Raw genomic sequence first — 19,401 nt, forward strand, 5'->3', positions numbered from 1 at the left:
GGACCTCTTCTTGCAGCCTGGCTTGTTTCCAACAACTGAGAAGCTCAGGAGTTCTGGTAAGGCCTTCAGACCCAATTTCATGAGTGTTGTCGGGTCAAGGCCATCTCTGAAAACAGGTGTGGAAACACTGAGGGCTGTGGGGGTGGCTGCTCAGGACTGGTGACTGCAAGGCGGGACCTACTTGACCATCCCTAAGGGCTGAGGGGCTGACTTGGCAGCCAGGGCTCCTGTTTCTCTTCCCGATGCAGCCCGTGCCTTCCTGGGCCACCCCAGGCAGAAGTCCCTGGCCCTGAAGGGCTGCTCCTTGCCTGGCGGTGGGCATTGCCCAGCCGGAGCTCAGGTCTGAATGGAAGAGCTGAAGGTGCCCATGGGCCGTGCGGAGTAGGTGTGTTTGGAGCTGCGACACAGGGAGACTGGCCCCTGCTGGGGAGCCACCAGGGCCTGCCCTGAGCCTCTGAACTTTTCGTGGAGCACAGCACTGTGCCCTCACTGGCGTGGCAATCCACTGCCGGTTTCCTGTGGGAGTGGGTCACACCCTGGAGAGCTGCACCTCTTGCAGGCAGGCTGAGGTGTCCTTTGGCTCTTGCCGGGCTCTAGAGAGACCATCTGAAATGCTTGTGTTAGAAATGCATTGGTCCTTGGACAGGAGCAGGCTGAATGGTTTTGAGGTTGCCACCTCAGAGCATGACATGTCTTTCCCTTGTTTTTCCAGAGTTCACTAAGATTTGGGCCAGCGCATCATGGTACCTCAGCCAACAGCTGGCTCTCCACCAGGTGGGAGTTACCTCCTTCTCCTCCCCTCACATCCTGACGAAGGCTGATGAAGTCCTGACAACCCTTTGCCATGGAGTGCCATTGTTCTTCCCCTCCTTTAAAAGCATGACACTGCAATGCACAGGTGTGCAACGGACCAGCTCCTCTGTGCCTTCAGATGTACCATAAGGTCCAGGCGTAGTGTGAGAAAAAGGGTTGGACTTTTTCTGAGGCTTCTGGAGTCCCCACAGTCAGATCTGCATGACAAAACTTGGGACACTTGATGGTTTATTCCAAGTGTGGGACTGCACCCCCCGCCTTGCCTTTTATCTTAATGAGCCAAAGGATGTTTGTCAGCTTTTTCTGACCTGTCTGTTTCTTCATGGGTGAAGGGGAGTGAGAGGCAAAAGTGCAGACCCTGTTTGTCTTCTCCCAAGGTTTCCAAGGAGCCCGTCTTGCTCCTTTGTAGGAGGCAGGGCCTGGGCAGGGCACTAAGCACCATCACCATTCTCTGACAAGTCATTCGTCTGTCCCTCCAAGACTTCTTCTGATCCACCATCTCTGTTTCAGGCTGTCCGCATTCCTGGACTTGGGACTTTTGCAGTTGTCAGAGAGCGAGTAGCCAGCAAGGAGCAGGATCTGGTGGTTGTGGAGAGACCCGTGTTTCATCTTGCAAAGGCTATTGCGCAGGATCATCACCTCCGATATGGTTACATAGACATTCTTGGTAAGCAGACAGACTGAAAGCGGTGCTTGCCCTTGAGCAGAGTGGGGAGGTGTGCTCTGGTGTCCAGAGGTGACTGAGCGGAGTACCAAACTCCCGCCGCAGTCCTCAGAACAGCTTCAGCATGACAAAACCAGCCTGCTCGGAAAAAAAGGACCCTGCCTACCTACTCATTTTAAATAATCACCAGAGGACAATCCAGCCTAACAGCACACTCTCTTTGACCTGCTTCAACAACAGGTTCCCTTCCAGTTTTATTGGTGCTGTGTCTTCTCGTTACCCGGTGTTTCAACTCTCGCTCCCTCTTTCTGCACACTAGACCTCGTGCAGGCAAAGGCCAGGACTCTTCCCGGCTCTCACAGCCTCTTTGCAAGGGGGAAAAGTGGGGGAAACCCAGCGGGGAAAGACGGTTCGTTCCAAACCCCAGTGACCACGATGCCTGTGCTTTCTAGTCACTGCTGCCATCGCAGCAGCTGCCGTAGGACCCTGGGGGGCACCAAGAGCTTGGGTCTGTGTTTGCGGTGCCTTTCTCTCTAATGACAAAGAGGGCCCCGAGGGTGGGCATGGCTCCAATGGCCTGGCACCCTCCAGTTTACTGTGGGACCTGGCGCCTATCTCCCACCTTGTCCTGCAGCCATGGCTCTTCTTCCTGCCAAGTGCCTCTTGGGCGCTTTCTTTCCCTTTCCATATCAGAGAAAGGATAGCCGTCTGCTCCACGCCTCACTTTCCCCTTGTAACAGGAAGGGACGACCCGAGCTTCTCTTCAGAGGTGCTGTACCAGCTAGACAACTCAGTAGCAATATATTGCCTGAGCGCCTGGAAGCTGCAGACCTTTGGTTGTAGCCTGCTTAGCAGCTCTGCAAGTTCACATGTTCCTCTTATTTTTCAGGTCATCAACATTTTGAGCAGCTGCCGTATGCTCGCATAGCCTCGGACAACACTGTCTCTGAGAGCACGGTGCAGCTTTGCATGGAAAGGACCATGCGTCTTTTCCGTGTCTGCCTAGAGAACAGGAAGAACGTTGCCCTCGTTTGGAGGGACATGGGCATGCTGATCACCCAGGGAAGAGATGTAAAAATGAGTTTTTACACCGACTTTTTGAAAAGGCTGAATGGGACTGACAAGGCGTTGCAAGCTGTTCTCGAGGTAGGATTTTCATTTTCACAGCGCCACTCCCGCTTCTTCTGCAACGCGTTCTGGGGCTGGGGGGCTGCTTTCTGCTGGCCTGCCGTGCCTTGTTCAGCCACTCGGGCTCCTCGTGGCCTACAGTGCAGCAGGCTCTCTGTAGAGCACTTCCCTTGCATGCAACAGTCTGGCTTTGCAAGAGGTACCCGCAGAGGGGCCTCGCTTTGTGACAAAAGGCCAGCACTGGTGGTGGGGAGCGCTGCTTGCCCCGCTCTTGGGGTAGGGAGCAGAGGCAGAGGCAGCACAAGGCTTGCTGAGGCCCGAGCCCTTTGGCTGCTCTGTCTCTTTGCTTGCGATGGTCTAAGGTGGACTGAGCAGCCAGCCCTTCCCAGCATCCCCACCTCCCATCATCTGTCTCCATCCTTGTTGCAGATGCCAGAGATGAGGGACTCGGTCATCTCACGCCATGACACTGCTGCTGCCCAGACCTCTTCTGGACGTGTTATCGTCCTCCCATGGTATGTTTGCTCCTGCAGCCCTCGGCTGAGCAAGCGAGCAGCTTCTCAGCTCGTGCTTGGGAGGGCTGCCTTGCCAGGCGCTGAGAACTGTACTCGTGATGGCACTGAGGAGTGTTTCAGAGGCCTTGTTGGCAGCAAGCAACTCCCTGCTTGCTCTTGTTCAGTTTGACTTTGTTTGGAGGGACAAGGGACAGCAACAATGCTTTATGCGTCTGTCCTACTGTGGACCTAGAGGGGCATTTAGGCAACATTTTCCACCAGGTTTCTCCTGCTCGTTTTCTTTCCTGTGCGTGAGACTGCCTTTTGCTTGGGGCCAAGGGGTAGAGGGGTGGTTTCTTGTCCAAACAGGAGCTTGCATCTGGTGGGGTTCTGCAGGGCTCTGTCTCGTGCCAACATTGCTGTGCAGTGCCATCGACGACTGAGGGGAGGGAGGTGAATCCTTATAGCTGCAAAGGCATTAATCTGCGAGGCGCAGCAAAAAACTTAGAGAACAAGCTCAGAATTCAAAAGGGTGCTGGATCATCAGAGCACTAGAGATCAGTCTGCTCTCCACGGGCACTATGAGTGAGAGAGGAATCATTTTCCCCAGAAGCAGCAAGGGCGTTTTGTGGGAGGACGACCGTTCTGACGGGAAGGACGGAAGGCCACTGGCACAGGCTGATGGGGTCTGGCCTGCCCCTCCAGGCACTGGAGTTCCTACTCCGGTCCTCCGGGATGGGCTGCCTTGGGAAACAATGCGGTGTCCTTTCTTCAGCCTGGTGCCTTCTTCCTCTTTCCAGGTACAAGCTTGAGACTGTGCCTAAAACGGCAACAGTGAAGGCAGACCTGACAGGACATAGGAAGGCTGCCCCAGAGCGGGGCTGGGGAAAAGGTGATGGCACTGGAAAGAAAGGTAAGGGACCAGCGGGATGCTGGCAGGGGCTGTAGGTTTTCCTTGCTCCGTGTCTGGAGGGGATTAGAGCTGAGGTTACCCCAGGATGCCTGGAAGAGGGAGAGGCACCTCCTGTGACTCGCTGTACCCATTATGGTAAAGCTGCAGTGAGCCATTGTGGAACAAGGTCTCAGGACAGCCCTGCACCACAAACGGCCACTGGGACTGCTAAAGGACACCTTCCCAGTGGCCTCCACTCCTCAGCCTGTGCTCCAAACAGTGCAAAGCTCTAACGCTGCTGCGTCTCCTTTCCATCGTATTCTCAGATATTTCCGAAGCAATGCCTTTGGTGTGAACCTGCCCCAGCAGCAAATCTGTGCGCCTGGGACCAACGCAGAAACCCAAAAGCCGGCTGCTCTTGTGCTAAATGATTGCCCTCCCCAGAATGACTCTTGGAGACCACCAGCATCTCCCAGGGAGCCCCCCCATCTCAGCACATGGATGAGAGAAAGCCGTCAAAACAGTTTTCCCCAGGGAATAATGGTGCACTGTAGGCATGAGGAGCTGGACAAAACAACAGTGTCGGAAGAGGCCTGAGACCTCCCAGGAAACATGGCTTTCATCCAAAGGGATGAAAAGGACCACTTTGATCAGTGTTAGCACAGGCTTGAGCAGACCTGCCCGTCACTCTTGTTGGAACCGGGACACAACAGGCACCCAGCTCCCAGAACAACACCGAGATGCTGTTCTAAGGAATCGTCTCATTTCCTGTTTCTAGAGGATCTTGCTGAGAAGCGTCTCCTCTGTCGAGCAAGGCTTTCTCCAAAGCGGTTACCTGCCATGACTGTAAAGCCAGAGGAGGGTGAGAAAGCTGACGGGAGTGAGCCTCGTGCTAGGTGAGACACAGGCATAAATGTGCAATGATGCAAAGATGACCGCGTGCTCTCGTCTCTGTGGGAGCGAGATGTTTCTCCTGGACACAGAGGCTAGATGAACTCAAAGTGTGGTTATCCATGTCCCACTAACGAATGGTTTCTTGGTGCATGGCAAGCATCTTGGAGCTTCTTGGGAGACTCTGCTGGCAGCGTCATTTCTTTCTTTGCTCCTGCTGTGCAGATGTGCTAACTAACTGCAAATGCTCATTCCAGGAGCGGAAGGTCTTTTTGGCTTTCCCTTCAGATTGAAACGACCCCGACCTTTCTGTTTGCTGAGGACAGAGTTCTGCAGTTAGTTACTGCAGAGGATTCCTCTGATTAACCAGAAGCCTCTTCTGTGCTAAAGCCTGCCTTATGGCCTGCAAAAGAGAAGGGCCGAAGAGAGCTCAGTGGCAGGCCTGCTTTTCGCATGGGGTCATGTCCTCGTCCTTTTGACACTGCGTCCCCAGCACCCAACCTGCTCGTAGAGCCCGTGAGCACTCTGTATTTCAGACCACTGAGCAGACTTCAGTGCACTGACCCGGAAGGTGTAGCGGTATCTCCGGGCATAGGACCCTGTTCCTTTCATTGCTGCAGCAAGAGAGGGCCTAGACTGGGGCATCCTGAGTTTTAGTGGGGCTGTTGGGCACATCTGAGTCTGAAGCTTGGGGTCTTCTCTGTCTCTGTGCACTTGATCAGAAGGAGGCAAGCAGAGCACATTCTGCTGCAGAAGCAGGTGCGCCACTTGGAAGCACAAGACGCAGAACCAGCTCCTCCTGCCCTCCTGCCAACGCACCCTGTTGTGTCTTTGCAGGCAGCTACCGGCCATCCAGGGGAGCTCCTTGAAGGCAAAGGAGGAGAAAGAGAAACTAATTCCTCTGGTTGAAGTAGACTTCATTGCCAGAGCTATTGAGAGGAGAGAAAAGGTACCTGACAGAGGCTGCTGCAGTGAGCGTGTCATAGGGGACTGTAGAGAAGCGTTGCTCCGTGCACGCTGATTCTCACAAGATTCGTCACTGTGTGTTCACGGGGCCACTGACTAGTTGCTTTGGTGCTTCCTTGAAGAGAGGCAGGTTACTCTGCCCTTTGAGAATAGCCTTTTCACTTCCATTGGCCTCATGAAGCACACCCAAAGACCTTACTTGTGGATGTTTCTGTCGGCAACGTGACTGCAAGGCTTGTCAGGGATAGCCAGCTGCCAGGTGGTTTTTAGCCTGGTGGTCACTTAGCTGCCTGCTCTCTACAGGCAGGCTCTTTGTTGGAGCCTACAGGAACCTGGGAGCAAAGCAGCGTGGACAGAAAGGCAGAAGAGAAGGGGCAGAAGGGAGGGTAGGAATGAAACCAGCTCAGCCCTAAGCAGGGGAGACTAATGCTGCCTGCTGTTGCATTTTGGTTGCCCTCCAGAATAAACACTCCAAGAGGAAGGAGAAGCTTCCAGAACACCTCCAGAAATACTTGGATGAACGGAAAAAGAGTAAAACAGAGCTGGCGGAAGAGAAACAGAGGAAACGGCATACCCCACCAGCAATCAAAGGGAAGGCTAAGAGAGAAAAGGGGACACCCAGAGCAAAAGCTAAGAGACGAGAGTCGCAGAGGAGCCAGGTACTCTGAATTCCTGCAGAAAAAGAGCACTTTCTCCTCCAGGGGGGCTGAGATTGCAAGGTGCCTCTAGCACCCAAGCCGTCATAGCAGCGTTGCTGCAGCCGATCTGGGCGGGTGACTGCTGCCTTTCCTGAGCAAGAGGGGTGACAGGGAGTTGTCGTGAAACCCTGGTGCCACTCAGGGGCATGCTGAGGTCCTTCTCCTGGTTTTCCCTGTCCCGCTAGGGTTTGTGCCAGAAGTGGTTTGGGGGTGTGCATGCTGGGAAGCAGCACCCTCTGGGTGCAGGGCTGTTGTAGAAGAGTCTCTTCCTGTGCAGGAATCCGGTTCCTCTGTGCAATCATCAGTCAGCGTCCCGACTAGCACGGAGTCAGGGGAGTCCAGCCCCGACCTCCTGGAGATGATGATGAAGGAGTGGGAAGAGGCCAGAGAAGAGGCTGGGGCCGAAGAAGAGGAAGACACTGTCCCTCCTAAGCGGTAAGAGTGCGCCAGCTCCAGCCAAGGCCTGGGGCAGTGGGGTGGTGGTGAGCCACCGGTGGTGGGTCAAGGAAGCCAAGCCCTGAGCCATGGGGCCGCATGGAGCGCTCGGGGATTTCTCCAGCCACGGGCATGAGCTGGGTTAGAAAGCAATGGCAGGGGCCAAAGCAGGTGCTTGAAACTCATCCTGCCCCAAAGGGGCTGTGGGGCCAAATGGGGCCACGTATGTGTGGGGCTGGATGTGGGAAGAGGCAGGAGGGTCACAGCTGCAGGGTCAGAGAGACTTTGTCCTTGCTGGTGCAGGAGCCTTTCCCCACGGACACACCAGGCCCTGCAGGAGGTGGTGACGTGCATCCTGGGGCAGGTTGCCCGCAAGCGCAGGGGGCAGAGAGACGATGAGATGGATCTGCAGGACAAGCTCCAGTGGTAAATCTCTCCAGACACGGGCAGTGCTTCCTCTCCCGCAGTGCCCTTCCTCCCGCTCCCCGCAGCACCGGGGGAGAGAGGCGCTTTCCTGGCACCGGCCTCTCAGCAGAGCCACCTTCTGCGGGCGTGGCCGGCACCCAGCTTGGGAGCCCCCACTGCAGAGCAGTCTCCCTGTGCTGACACCACCTCCTCCCGCCGTGTGTCTGCAGTGAGCTGGCAGTGCTGCAGTGGCATCGGTCGGGGAAAGAGGCAGGCAGCAGCCACCAACTGCGGGAAGCTGGACCCCAACCCGCACCCCCTGCTAGGCCAGGGAAGAGGAGGGCAGGACCGGTATGTGGCGTGGGCTCCTGGACTGTGTCGTATCCACCTGTAGAAAAGCACAGTTATACGGATGTGACGTCTTACAAGACCCCTCACCATGTGCTTAGCTGAAGGCTGAAGCACTTCTCCCAAGGCTTTCTGGAGAGGCAACAGGTTGTTCTGTCCATTTAGAAGACAGCCTTCACTTCTGTCATCTCCAGAAACACCCAAAGACTTGATGTGGTGGTGTTTGTAATGGCAATGGCAGCGCCAGGCTTGTCTGGGAGAGCAAGCAGCTGGGTTGCTTTCAGCCCCACGGTTGCTTGGCTCAGGGCTCATTGCAGAAGGGCTCTGCAGTGGGGCCTGTGAGAACTGCAAGCAAAGCAGGGCTGATGGAGAGGCTGAAAAGAAAGGGCAGGAGGGAGAGGGAGAGCTAAAATCCCCCCAGACCTCTGTCGGGGAGAATAACGCTGCCTGCTGCTGCATTGCCATGGCCCTGCAGGCACAGCCCCATGTGTGCACGGAGGAGGAAGGAGGCAAGCTGTGGGACTCCTTGCGCAAGAAGTGCCAGCAGAAGGCAAGGGCAAAAGTGGACCCCCCGAAGGCCTGGAAAGAAGAGCAAGAGCAGGTACTGCAGGTAGTGAAAACCACTTAGGAAAAGAGCATTTTTCTGCTGCCGGGGAGCCAAGGTGGGAAGGTCCCTAAGCCCTAGGAGCGTGGGGGCTGACTGTTCTGTGTGGGGCTGTACCAGGTGGAGGCACCTTCCCTGCTGCCCAGCGCCACCTCTTGTGCTCACCCCTCTCTCGCTGTGCAGGGCTCCTGCATTTGCGGCACTCCAGAGTGGTGGGGAGAGGGCAGAAAAGAGCCCTCCGTGGAGGACGAGGACAGCCCAGAGGACGAGTTGAGTCTTTACCTTTCGGAGTCCTCATCTCTGAAAAGGTGAGTGTGGGCCAGCTTCAGGCCAGACGTGGGCCAGCTGGGGGCTGGTGACTGAGCTGTGGGGGCGGGGAGCAAATCCCAGCGCCACGGGACTGGACATGCACAGCATCCTCTCCTTTCTCATGCCATGGCAATGGTACAGGTCAGTCCCCAATGCCAGGTGCCTCTCTGCAGCCCCAGGCACAGCCGGCACTGAGGGGGCTGTGGGGTTGAATGGGACCGTGGGGGTGGGAGCGACTGGGAGAGGGGAGAGGCAGGAGGATCTCAGTTGAGATGTGAGACTTTGTCCTTGCTGCAGTAGAAGCCTTTCTCCACGGACCCACTGGGCTTTGCGAGGAGCAGCGACCCGCCTCCTCGAGAAGATAGAGAGAAGAGCCCATTGCTGTGGTGGCGAGGAGGAGTCCCTCAGGTAAGGATCTCCAAACATGCGTGGTGTTTGCTGCTGCCCAGCAGTGCCCTTCCTTCCTTCGACTCCCCGCAGCCCCTGGGCAAAGAGGGTCTTTTCCTGATGGCCCTCGTGGCTTGGAGAGCGGCAGGCTGGTATTGCATTGCAGGGACCTTGAGTCTGCTCTCTCCAGACAGAAGCAGATCCCACCACATGTGTCCTGACTAGACTTGTAGTGGTGCTCTGCACCTCTCTTTTTTTGTATTCAACTCCTCAGCGTCGGGGAGCAGATCTAGTCCACATCGGCAAGTGCCAGGAGAGCCTCTCGGGCACAGAGGCTCCCGAGAGAGATGTCCAGCAAGAGCCTCCTCCAGCATGCCGAGAGCCAGTGCCAACCAGCCAGGCTGTTAACACCAACGCTTCCTTCTCTTCAGTAAAGCCCCGTCCGCAAACAACTGGGTCTGACACTGTGGGTCTTTCCTCGGTGGCTGTGAAATCTGTACTTGGCAGTGGGTGAGCTTTGGTGGGGCAGGGAAAGGCCGCTGCAGGCAAGAGGGCTGGAGCTTCAGTCCTGCTCCAAGGGCAGCCCTCTCCCAAGGCTTTGCTGTACCTGCTGGGCTGCAGCCCTGCTCTCTGTGGCCCGTGCACCTCCTGGTCCCTGGCACTGTGCCCTGCCGCAGCTGCACATCCCTGCTGAGGAGGGGATTTTCCCCAGGGGAAGAGAAGAGGGGAGGAGGAGGATGCGGAGGAGGAGGAAGAGTAGTGCTGGGTACCCGGTGGAGCAGAGCTGCAGGGGGAAGCATGCGGGGGCTCGCACAGCCAGGGCACTGCGGGGCACCCAGGCCAGCACTGTCAGGGGTACCCAGAGCTGTGCAGGCACCACCGTGTGCCGCAGGGCCAATGAAACCCCAGGCAGGAACGGTGCCTGGGGAGAGGGAAGTTATGGGGGGCAGCTTTTCAGTTGGGTAGCTTGACTGCCAAAGCTCTGCTGGGGCTCCTGAGCCTTTTGTTCGACACGTCCTGGTTAGAAGGGCAGGGAGGAGCTGAGGTGAGATGGGGACACCTCCAAAAACTCCTCTCCAGACACCTGGGTTGGCGTAATGCATGCAAGAGGGGGCCTGAGAGCGGGCCGTGCAGTAGGAGGGAAGGAAGCCCGAAACTGCTGGTGTTGGGCACCCACACCCTGGCTGGGCTCTGCGGGGACTCCATGCAGGCAGTGGCAGTGACGCTTCCAGAGCCCAGGCAGGCTTGACGGCGCTACGTGAGGTTGGGTCAGTCTGTCAATCCTCCGCGGGCTATTTTTTTCCTGAAAAGCCTTGATTTTGTGGGGACCTGACTTTGCTGACCTAGAAATATGCCATTTGCTTTTTACACTGCTGAATTGCTGCACCTTTCTCATGGCACCTGGGGACCTGCCAGTGCCTTTCTGTGTGTCCCAGGGCTTCCCAGGGCTGGCAGCAGGCAGCCAATGGCCTCTCCTTGGGCACTGCCACCGCTGAGGAGCAGCAGGGTGTCCCAATGGGCAGGGGAGGATCAGGCACCTTCGGACACGCTGCTTCCTCCTTGGGGGCTCCCAGCACTGACCTAAAAGCATTTCTGCACCCACCTTTCCCATTGTCCCGGCCAGAAAAGCTCGTTCCCCTGGTCCCCAGTCTTGATGTGCCAGCAGGGCCAGGGAGAGGGGAGCTGGGCTGCAAGCAGAAAGAAAGGCTGGGTGAGACGCCAAGCCCCTGCTGTGCCTCACCCCTTGCCACGTCCGATGCCCCAGCACAGGGCTGAAGGCCGATACCGGCTGCACAGCCTCAGCACCGACCGCACAGCCTCAGCACTGACCGAGGGGCTCCCTGGGAGGAAGGAAGCTGCGACACAGCCAGGAGCCAGCCCTGCGGTTCGCGAGGACAGAGCTGAGAGCAGGAGAGCAAGTGATGATCTCTGGTGGGCTGAGCCTTAGCAAAGGGTAAGCAAAAATACTGGAAGCTGTTAGCAAGTAAACTGAAATAAGAGGTTCCAGCTTTTCCTAGTGCCATGGAGAGCACTGGGGTTTCTCAGAGGGACTGGCATGGGCGTGGTGTGGTCTGTTTTGTTGTGCTTGTTGCTGGTTTTTGGAGGTTTTATAGTCTTTGGTAGTGTACAGTGTCAGATAGAAGTCCCATTTGCTACGGAAAATCCAGAGGATTTTCCAGCGTAGTCAGTCTAGTGCTATTACTAGTAAGAATTCCAGCAAAGAAATGGTGAGAGACTTGAATGAGTGAACTGTCCCTGAGCTTGGGCTGAATGGAATCCAAGCCAAAACTGCGCAAGAGCATTCAGATTTGGCTCGCTATGAAACAGCTGATGGGCATTGTTGCCTTCTTGAAACAAATCCCTTTAGCTACCTGCTGTCACCCTTGCCCTTGCTGGGTGCCTTTGTTGCATCTTGTGCCATGTGCAGAGGCTTTGCAAGCAGGATCTCCGCAATTGAACCAAACAAACTGCTTTACGCTTTCAGCAAACACAAAAGCTAAGACAGAGTAGCAAGACGTGATGCGAGGTGTTAGCATGCTCCCTGAAGGAGCTACTTCAGAGTCTTTGCTGGCCAGGCAGGCTTCAGCCAGGAGGGGAAGGATGGGGGTCAGCTGCTGCGTGCACTGGGCTGATCTGAAGTCTTGCTGAGTCACTGTCTTCCAACTCATTGTTTTTTTCCATTGAGATTTTTGTGGGTGTGTATGGAATACACCTGGAATACTGTGTACAGTTCTGGTCCTCGTTATACAAAAAGGATGTGGAGAGGCTGGAGGGGGTCCAGAGAAGGGCCACCAAGATCATCAAGGGTCTGGGAAGCCTCCTGTATGAGGATAGGCTGAGAGAGCTGGGTTTGTTCAGCCTTGAGAAAAGGAGGCTTCGAGGTGATCTCATCACCATGTCCCAGTACTTAAAGGGGAGCTACAAAGCAGATGGAGACTCCCTTTTTACAAGGAGTCCTGTGGTGAGGACAAGGGGTAATGGGTACAAGTTACTCCCAGGGAGATTCCAACTGGACACGAGAGGGAAATTTTTCACAATGAGAACAGTCAATCATTGGAATAATCTCCCCAGGGAAGTGGTTGACTCCACTACGCTGAACACGTTTAAGACTCAGCTGGACGTGGTGCTGGGCCGTCTCGTCTAGATTGTGCTGGAAAGGTTGGACCAGATGATCCTTGAGGTCCCTTCCAACCTGGTATTCTATGATTCTGTGATGATTGATTCTATGTATGCACAGATTGCTAGCAAATTTCACACCGGATTAGCCTGCGCGCAGGGGGAAATCTGTATCTGTAAAGGCTGAAAGCCTGAGCCCAATATGGGTAGGGGGCCCGCGGTCTGGGAATGGGTGATAGGCAGACTGAGAGCCTGGGCTAATCTTCGAGGGATCCAGGAGTGTGCGGGTGTTTGGGAGATGAGCTGGTGACTGCACGCACTTGTTTGCTGGCAACCAGCGTCAAACTGGCCTAGCTGGCGAGCAGGAGGAGATGCGCACGCCAAGTGAGAGGGCCCGGGATGTAGGCAGGGATGTTAGGTAGGCTGAGGGCCCACGCTGACGTTTGAGGGATCTGTGAAGGTGGGTGTTGCTTGTGAATCCAGAGAGTGCTAGAATGTGCGTTTTCAGCCCTGAGCTTCAGTTCTGTTTAGCCAGAGAGGAGGAGAGGGACTTGACTGTCTCCGCTTACCTTTCATGCAAGTTCTGGTAGTCTTATAGGTGGGTGTTGTTGAAGGCAATGCTCTGCTTGTGGCAGTCTGTGGGGCTGGCCATATTAGCGTCTCCTGTATGCCTCTGTGTGTGTGTAGACCTGTGTGGGGTACACACTGAGCCGTCCTACTGGCTGATCCTGCAAAGAAGAAAGCAGCAGCCACAGCCATTGGCCTGGGACAGAGAGTCCTCAGGGTGCACCAGGATGGGATCCTTTGCTGGAGAGATCTGGAGATCCTGGGGTGCCTGAGTGTGGTGGAGGCAGCAGCTTTCTGACATCCTTTAACACGTGTCCTTTACAGGAACTTACTGAGTTTGGGAGACGTATTGTGAGAAAAAATAGTAGGACTTAAGACAATGACATCCACTCATTGCCAGTGAAAACTCTGGACTGAATGGAGTGCAAGCCAGCGTGGGATTCATCTTTCCTAAATGTTGCCACCTGAAAGTTAGCTTTTGAGGTTAGGTTTTATTTTTCTTTCCCAGTCAATGGAGGTAGAGTTCTCCTGCACTAATGAGAAAGAACTAGGTACTTCATTCCAAGGTTCTCCTTCTCACATTAACGTATAGTCATGTAACACCCTTTTCTAGACCCTTCCCCTGGAGTAGGATCATGCTATCAAAATAGCAATAGGGTGGGCTATGAGTCATCCCTCTCATTATCCTGGGACTGTTTGTTAGGTAGAAATAGGTCTCCCTAAGGAGTCTCTGAAAAAACATTAACGTGTTTCACGCGCAAAGAACAAAATGGAATCCAGAGAAGAGCTGGTATCTTCTGAAAGTCCAACTCAAGCTGTCCACACTTGGAGGGAGACAGAGGAATGTGTTTGCCACTGCAAGCATCCTTCTGCACGGGCATGGCAAACTGATGTCATGCTCAGATTTCTGTGTAGATCTTGGCAAGGACATTCAGAAGAAAAAGAACCAGAACAAGAAGCAATGGAAAACAAACTCGGCGTGTCCTGTGCTTAGGCCTGTGATCTGAACAGAGAACCATTTCATAAGTCGACAGCAAGCTGACACCTGCTTGTCAGCAGACAGTAAAGGAGAGCCCGTACGGGAGTACAGGCACAGCCAGTTTCCATCTGCGGTCTTAGCAGGGGCGGTCTTGGCCCATCAGTACAAACAGGATGAATGCAGACCTTCCCTTGACAACTTCAGTGTGCTTTGAAGTGGTTTTGAAGACAAAGGGATGTAAACCAAGGAGACATTCATGTGACTTATTTCTTCTAATGAACTGATTTATTGATCCTTTTGGTGTTTTTCATATCTGCAAGGTAACAGAAACCAAAAGTCAGTGGGACCCCCCTTTTCCTGACAGATAGTAAGGTCTGAATCATTGAAGATTCAATGGCAGAGGCCAAGAAAACCCTTGGTTAGGCAGGCTTGACCCCTGCTGTGTCCTCTCTGGCGTGCCGCTGCGCTGCCACTGGGGGAGCAGCCCAGGTCTGCCTGACTACAGAAGCAAGTCAAACGCATGCGGTACAGTCAACGCAGCAGGTTTGTTGTCTCCTTTCGCGGTCTGCCATCTCCAGCGTTTTCTCACTTTGTTACTCCAGGTGCAACTTGCTTGCAGATACTAAGGTATTTTAACAAGGGAAACAACCCAGAGGCATGCAATCTCTCTTTCTTTTCCCCTTTGTCATAGCTCTGGAAACTAAAAAAGAAAGAAAGAAACAAATGTATGTCTAGATACATATATATATATAAGTGGGCAGAGCTACAAACCCATGAGGGTTCTTTCCCAGGGAAGGCAGAGGTGGATGAGGGCTTGTGGAAGCAGTGGGACTGTTGCCAGTAGGTGGAGGGAGGTGATCCTTCCCCGTCCTCAGCACTGGTGAGGCCACACGTGGAGCACTGTGTCCAGTTCTGGGCTCCCCAATACAGGAGAGACATGGACATAGTAGAGAGAGTCCATCAAAGGGCCAGGAAGATGCTGAAGGACCCATCTGTCCTATGAGGACAGGCTGAGAGCTGGGACTGCTCAGCCTGGAGAAGAGGAGGCTCAGGGAGGACCGCATCAATGTGTCTTGATACCCAAAAGGAGGCTGCAAAGAGGATGGAGACAGGCTCTTTCCAGTGCAAGGCCAGAGGCAATGGGCACAGCCCGAAACGCAGGAGGTTCCCTCTGAACATCAAAACACACTTTTTTACTACGTGGGTGGCTGAGCCCTTCCAACCTTAACCATTCTGTGATTCTGTGATCTGTGACTGCAGACATCATCAAATAGCGTTTGTCCTCGCTGCTGCCCACCTTAGAAGTCTCCAGAAATCTCTAAAGGCACAAATCAGGAGCGGCTTCGATGCTGTTCAGATCAGGAAGGGAAGGGAAGGGAAGGGAAGGGAAGGGAAGGGAAGGGAAGGGAAGGGAAGGGAAGGGAAGGGAAGGGAAGGGAAGGGAAGGGAAGGGAAGGGAAGGGAAGGGAAGGGAAGGGAAGGGAAGGGAAGGGAAGGGAAGGGAAGGGAAGGGAAGGGAAGGGAAGGGAAGGGAAGGGAAGGGAAGGGAAGGGAAGGGAAGGTCCTGGGGGCATGCTGGGACGCGTGAACATGGGGCTCGGGGCCAGTTGGAGAGCAACAGGGAGGTCTGCAGGGACCAGGAGGGCAAATGTGGGGCTTGGGGCACCCCAAGAGGACCCAAGTGCCCAGGGGTGAGTGGGCCTCGTGACGCCCCAGAGGACACCCTGCCCCTCCCGGCCTGGGTGGCGGGTCACAGTGGTGCCCTTTGTGACCCGCCTCTGTGACACCCTGTAGCGCTGCATATGGTCAATGCGGTCACGCCCCCCACCCCACAGCGTCCAGCAGGACGGTGACGGGACAGGGTGGGAGCGTGGAGCTGGCGAGGAGCCCCTGAGCACAGCCCACGTCTTTCCCTGGCAGCCCCGCGGTGCCAAGGCATTTTGCCAAAGCTTCCCCCTTCCCCACCCCTAGCCCTTTCCTACGTCCCGCAGGATGGCGGAGAGACCCCCCAGCCGCCCCAGGGTGGCCTGGGAGGAGAAGAGGGCTCCCCAGGAGAGCAGCTCTCCTCCAAGGCCCCACCAGGCGTGCGTGCCCAGGCTGCTGCAGACCAGTAAGTGAGGGGCCCCGCCGGGCTGGGCAGGGCTGGGGCCTGCACCCTGATCGACGCCAGGGTCCTGATTGCCGGGCACAGCGGCAGTGGGGGTCCCACGGGCGGGGAGCACGGCACTGGTGGAATGCTGCTCGGGGCTGGGAGCTGGCCCCAGCACAGCCTCCCCCAGGGCGGGAGAGAGCAGAGGGGACTGGGCTCCTGCTCTGGGCTATGGGCAGCAAGAGGCAGCTGGCCTGGCAGGAGGCAGCGGTGGTGGGGGACGGGCACCTTTCCAGCCTGTCTGCAAGCGAGTTCCTAAGCCTGGTGCACTTGTGCCTTTCTGTGCCGCACTGCGCTGCAGCATCGCAGCCCATGTGTCTACCCTCTCACGCTCCTCGTTTGTCTCTCTGTCCCCCGGCTGCCAGGAGGAGGCCCAGAGGATGCAGTTCCTAGAGACCATCTGCACCCTGTGCAAAGCTGCCAGGCGCAAGGGCTTGTCACAGGGCCTGAATGCGTTCTGCCACAGATTTGAGTTGCAGAGAATATCAAGGTGAGGGGACAGCCGGCAGGTCTGGGGACGGGGGCAAGGTCCCTGGGCACCGGCACAGTGTGCGGGCAGTGCACGGGCAGGGGTAGGGCAGGGACAAGTGTGAGGGGACGCAGAGCTGCCCTGAGGGGACTCCGGTGCCGCTGAGAAGCCCTGCCAGCAGAGACCCCACCACCGGGAGTGACAGGGGGCACGCTGGGGTTGGTGCTGGGGCGGGGGCAGAGGGTCTCCGCCAGCCCCACCGCCTGGTGCTGGGTCTGCTGGCACTGGCTGCTGGTGGCTGCCAGGTGCCATCCCGGTTGTGCTCTGCAGGTGCTGCTGGAAGAAGAGCCCAGGAACCACCTGCACACAGCGGTGCGGCGGCAAGCCATGCTTGCCATCGCCGCCTTGAGGTAGGTGCCCAGCCCCTGGTTTGGCTGGCACCTCTCCCCGTCCCGCAACCAGGCAGAGTCCAGTAGTGCCGTCAGAGGGCCTCTGCTCTGCCCTGCTCGCGGCTTGTTGGGAGGGCGCAGGGGAGGCCAGAGGGATCCTGCAGCTGCCTGCCATGCCTTGGCTCTTCCCCAAAGCGGGAGGCTTGCCTGCCAGGACTGTCCTTTGGCCCAGGCCGTGTTGGGGAGGGAGGAGGTGCCTCCTGGCAGGGCTCCCTGCACACCCTCCATCCCCCTCGGGGACCCCTGCTCCAGAGGTCCGTGGCCACTTGCCCAAGGCATCGAGGCGCCCAGCACCAGTGTGCAACAGGCCCCTCTCTCTCTTTGCAGCAAAGTGGAGATGGTGTTGGAGGGCAAAAAGAAAAGCCTCTTACAGGCCTGCTTCAGGAGTGTCTTCTTGCTTCCTCCAAAACCGGACATGCAGGACCTGGACACTACTCTCTACTTTAAGGTAAGTGCTGGCTGAGCGGCAGGAGTCCCTAGTCCCTCTGGGCTGCTCCCTGGCCGCCGTGTGCTGAGAGAAACCCGGAGATCCAAGGCAGGGCAGCGTCTCAGCTTTGCTTTCCGACCCTCATCCCTTCACCCCCAGCCCTTGGCGTGGGGAGTTCAGATCCATCTCCGGGGCTGAGAGGGACTGCAGAAAGACTGCCACAACCTTTTGTCCTCCTTGCAGACCCTGGATACCATGGATACCATGCTGTGGACGTTGGTGCACAGCTCTCCTGCCCCTGGCTTCACAGAGCTGCAGACAATCTTACAGGTGTGGCATTGGCAAAGAGTGGGGTTCGCAGGGGCTGTTCTTCTGGGAGCCCCGTGTCCCCTGGCTGCACTCAATGTCGCTTCCCCTCTGCAGCCTCCTCCTGTGTCACAGCAAAGCCTTGCCCATGGCACTTCTGGGCCAGCTCCGTCCCCAGAGCTTTCCTTGCACCAAAGCAGTGGGAGGCATTTGAGCCCTCTCCTTAGGCAGCGCAGCGGTGGCAGCTGGTGCTGCTCTTCCCCTGCCTCACCGTCCCTCGTGCATTCCTCCCCAGATCTGACTGGGGCAGAGAGCCACTGAGACCTGCCTGTCCTGCACAGGGAGCCCAGCCCTGAAGCTCTGTACTCCTGGCTTCCCAGGGGGCCGTATCCCCATTGCCCCATTGCAGACCCCGCAGGCAGGCTCCTGCCCAAGAGCCCAGCCTTCATGGGAGAGGGGACACAGGGCTGTGTTGTGGGGGAGGGCACGGAAGGGAGCAGGCACTGCCCTGGGGGTGCCATCTGCCCACCTGCCTGGCCACAAGGACTGCGTGAGTCCAGCCAGGACTTCAGCAGTGCTGCTTCTACTGGCGCGGGCACCAGCTCCCAGGGCACGTGAGCACTTTCTCTCCTCCCAGATGCTGCTGACCTTCGTCAACTGCCAGAGTGCAGCTGCGTGTGAGAGGGCTGTGGGGAGGATTGGGAGGCTGAGCGATTTGCTGGCCAGCTGTTCCTCAGTGAAGGTAAGGAGCCAGACACCCTCCAGCCACGCTCTCTCCCCTTGCCTGCACACCAGAGCAGCCTGCAGCTCAGAGATGCCTGCGAGGCAAGCCTGGGCACCGACTGAGGCATTCAGCAAGGCTCTGCCCTGGAGCCAGGCTCTTGGTTTCTTTCTTTTTCCCATGCTCTTCTCTCCCCAGTTCCCCCTCTGCCAGGAGCCATCTCGGCCCCCAGTCCTGTGCAGGACAGCACTGCCCAAGGAGCATGGCGGGAGCCCTGGCCTGGCAGCTCGCCCTGCCCTGCTGCCCAGCTGGCTGCTTTGGGAGGGCCTTCCAAAGCTGTGACTCCCCGGGGATCCTTCCCCGGGCAGACTCTTGGGTCGCAGCTGCCGCCCCTCAGCCCTTCTCCCTGTCCTGCCTCCCTTACCCAGGTCCGGAGCACCTTTGTAGGAGACGATGACAGCCGTGCCTGCCAGACAGAGATCCGTATCCCCATCCTGGGGCAGCTGCTGGGGCGTCTCATCCTTTGCCGCACTTGCACGAGCTGGGAGACAGGCTGGGGGGCTTTGGATGCTCTTCATCACCTCTTCAGGTTCATCCTGTGGCAAAAACGTAAGAGGAGCTGTGGTGGGCTGCATCCCTCCACACGCAGGCATCTCCTCAGATGCCTGCTTGTTGCCCTGAGTGTTGCAACGGACCATTCTTGTGCTTGCTGGAGGCTGTCCAGGAAAGCCTGCCAGCTTCTCTGTCCCTCGCATCTCAGTTATTCCAACAACGTGTTAGTTGTGTGACTGCGGGCAGAGTTCTAGTTCCTTTGAGCTTCCCAGGCCGTGAGCGTTTGCACACATACGCTTGAGGCAGGTGCCTCTCCTCCTTCTCCATCGTCCCTGAGGTCCCTCTGGTTCCCTTCGCCTGTCGTCACCCTTTGCTTTATACCCATGCCTACCACCTCCTCCCCTGACTGTGGGTCGTAACCTCCTTCCTCAGCCATTCCTAGTTCAAAGCTCTTTTCACCATTTGCTAAGCTTGTTGGCAAAGACACTTGGTCCTACCCACTTGTCTGTGATCCCCTCCTGTTTAGGCACGACGCTGCCAGAGGATAATCGAGAGCATCCGTGGCGTCAAAGGGAATGGGAAGCTGAGAACACCTCCTGTCTTTCTTTGCCCAGCACCAGCAACATTGCAA

This window comes from Platalea leucorodia (genome assembly GCF_965183815.1).
Source record: "Platalea leucorodia genome assembly, chromosome: 16".
Taxonomy (NCBI): Eukaryota; Metazoa; Chordata; class Aves; order Pelecaniformes; family Threskiornithidae; genus Platalea; species Platalea leucorodia.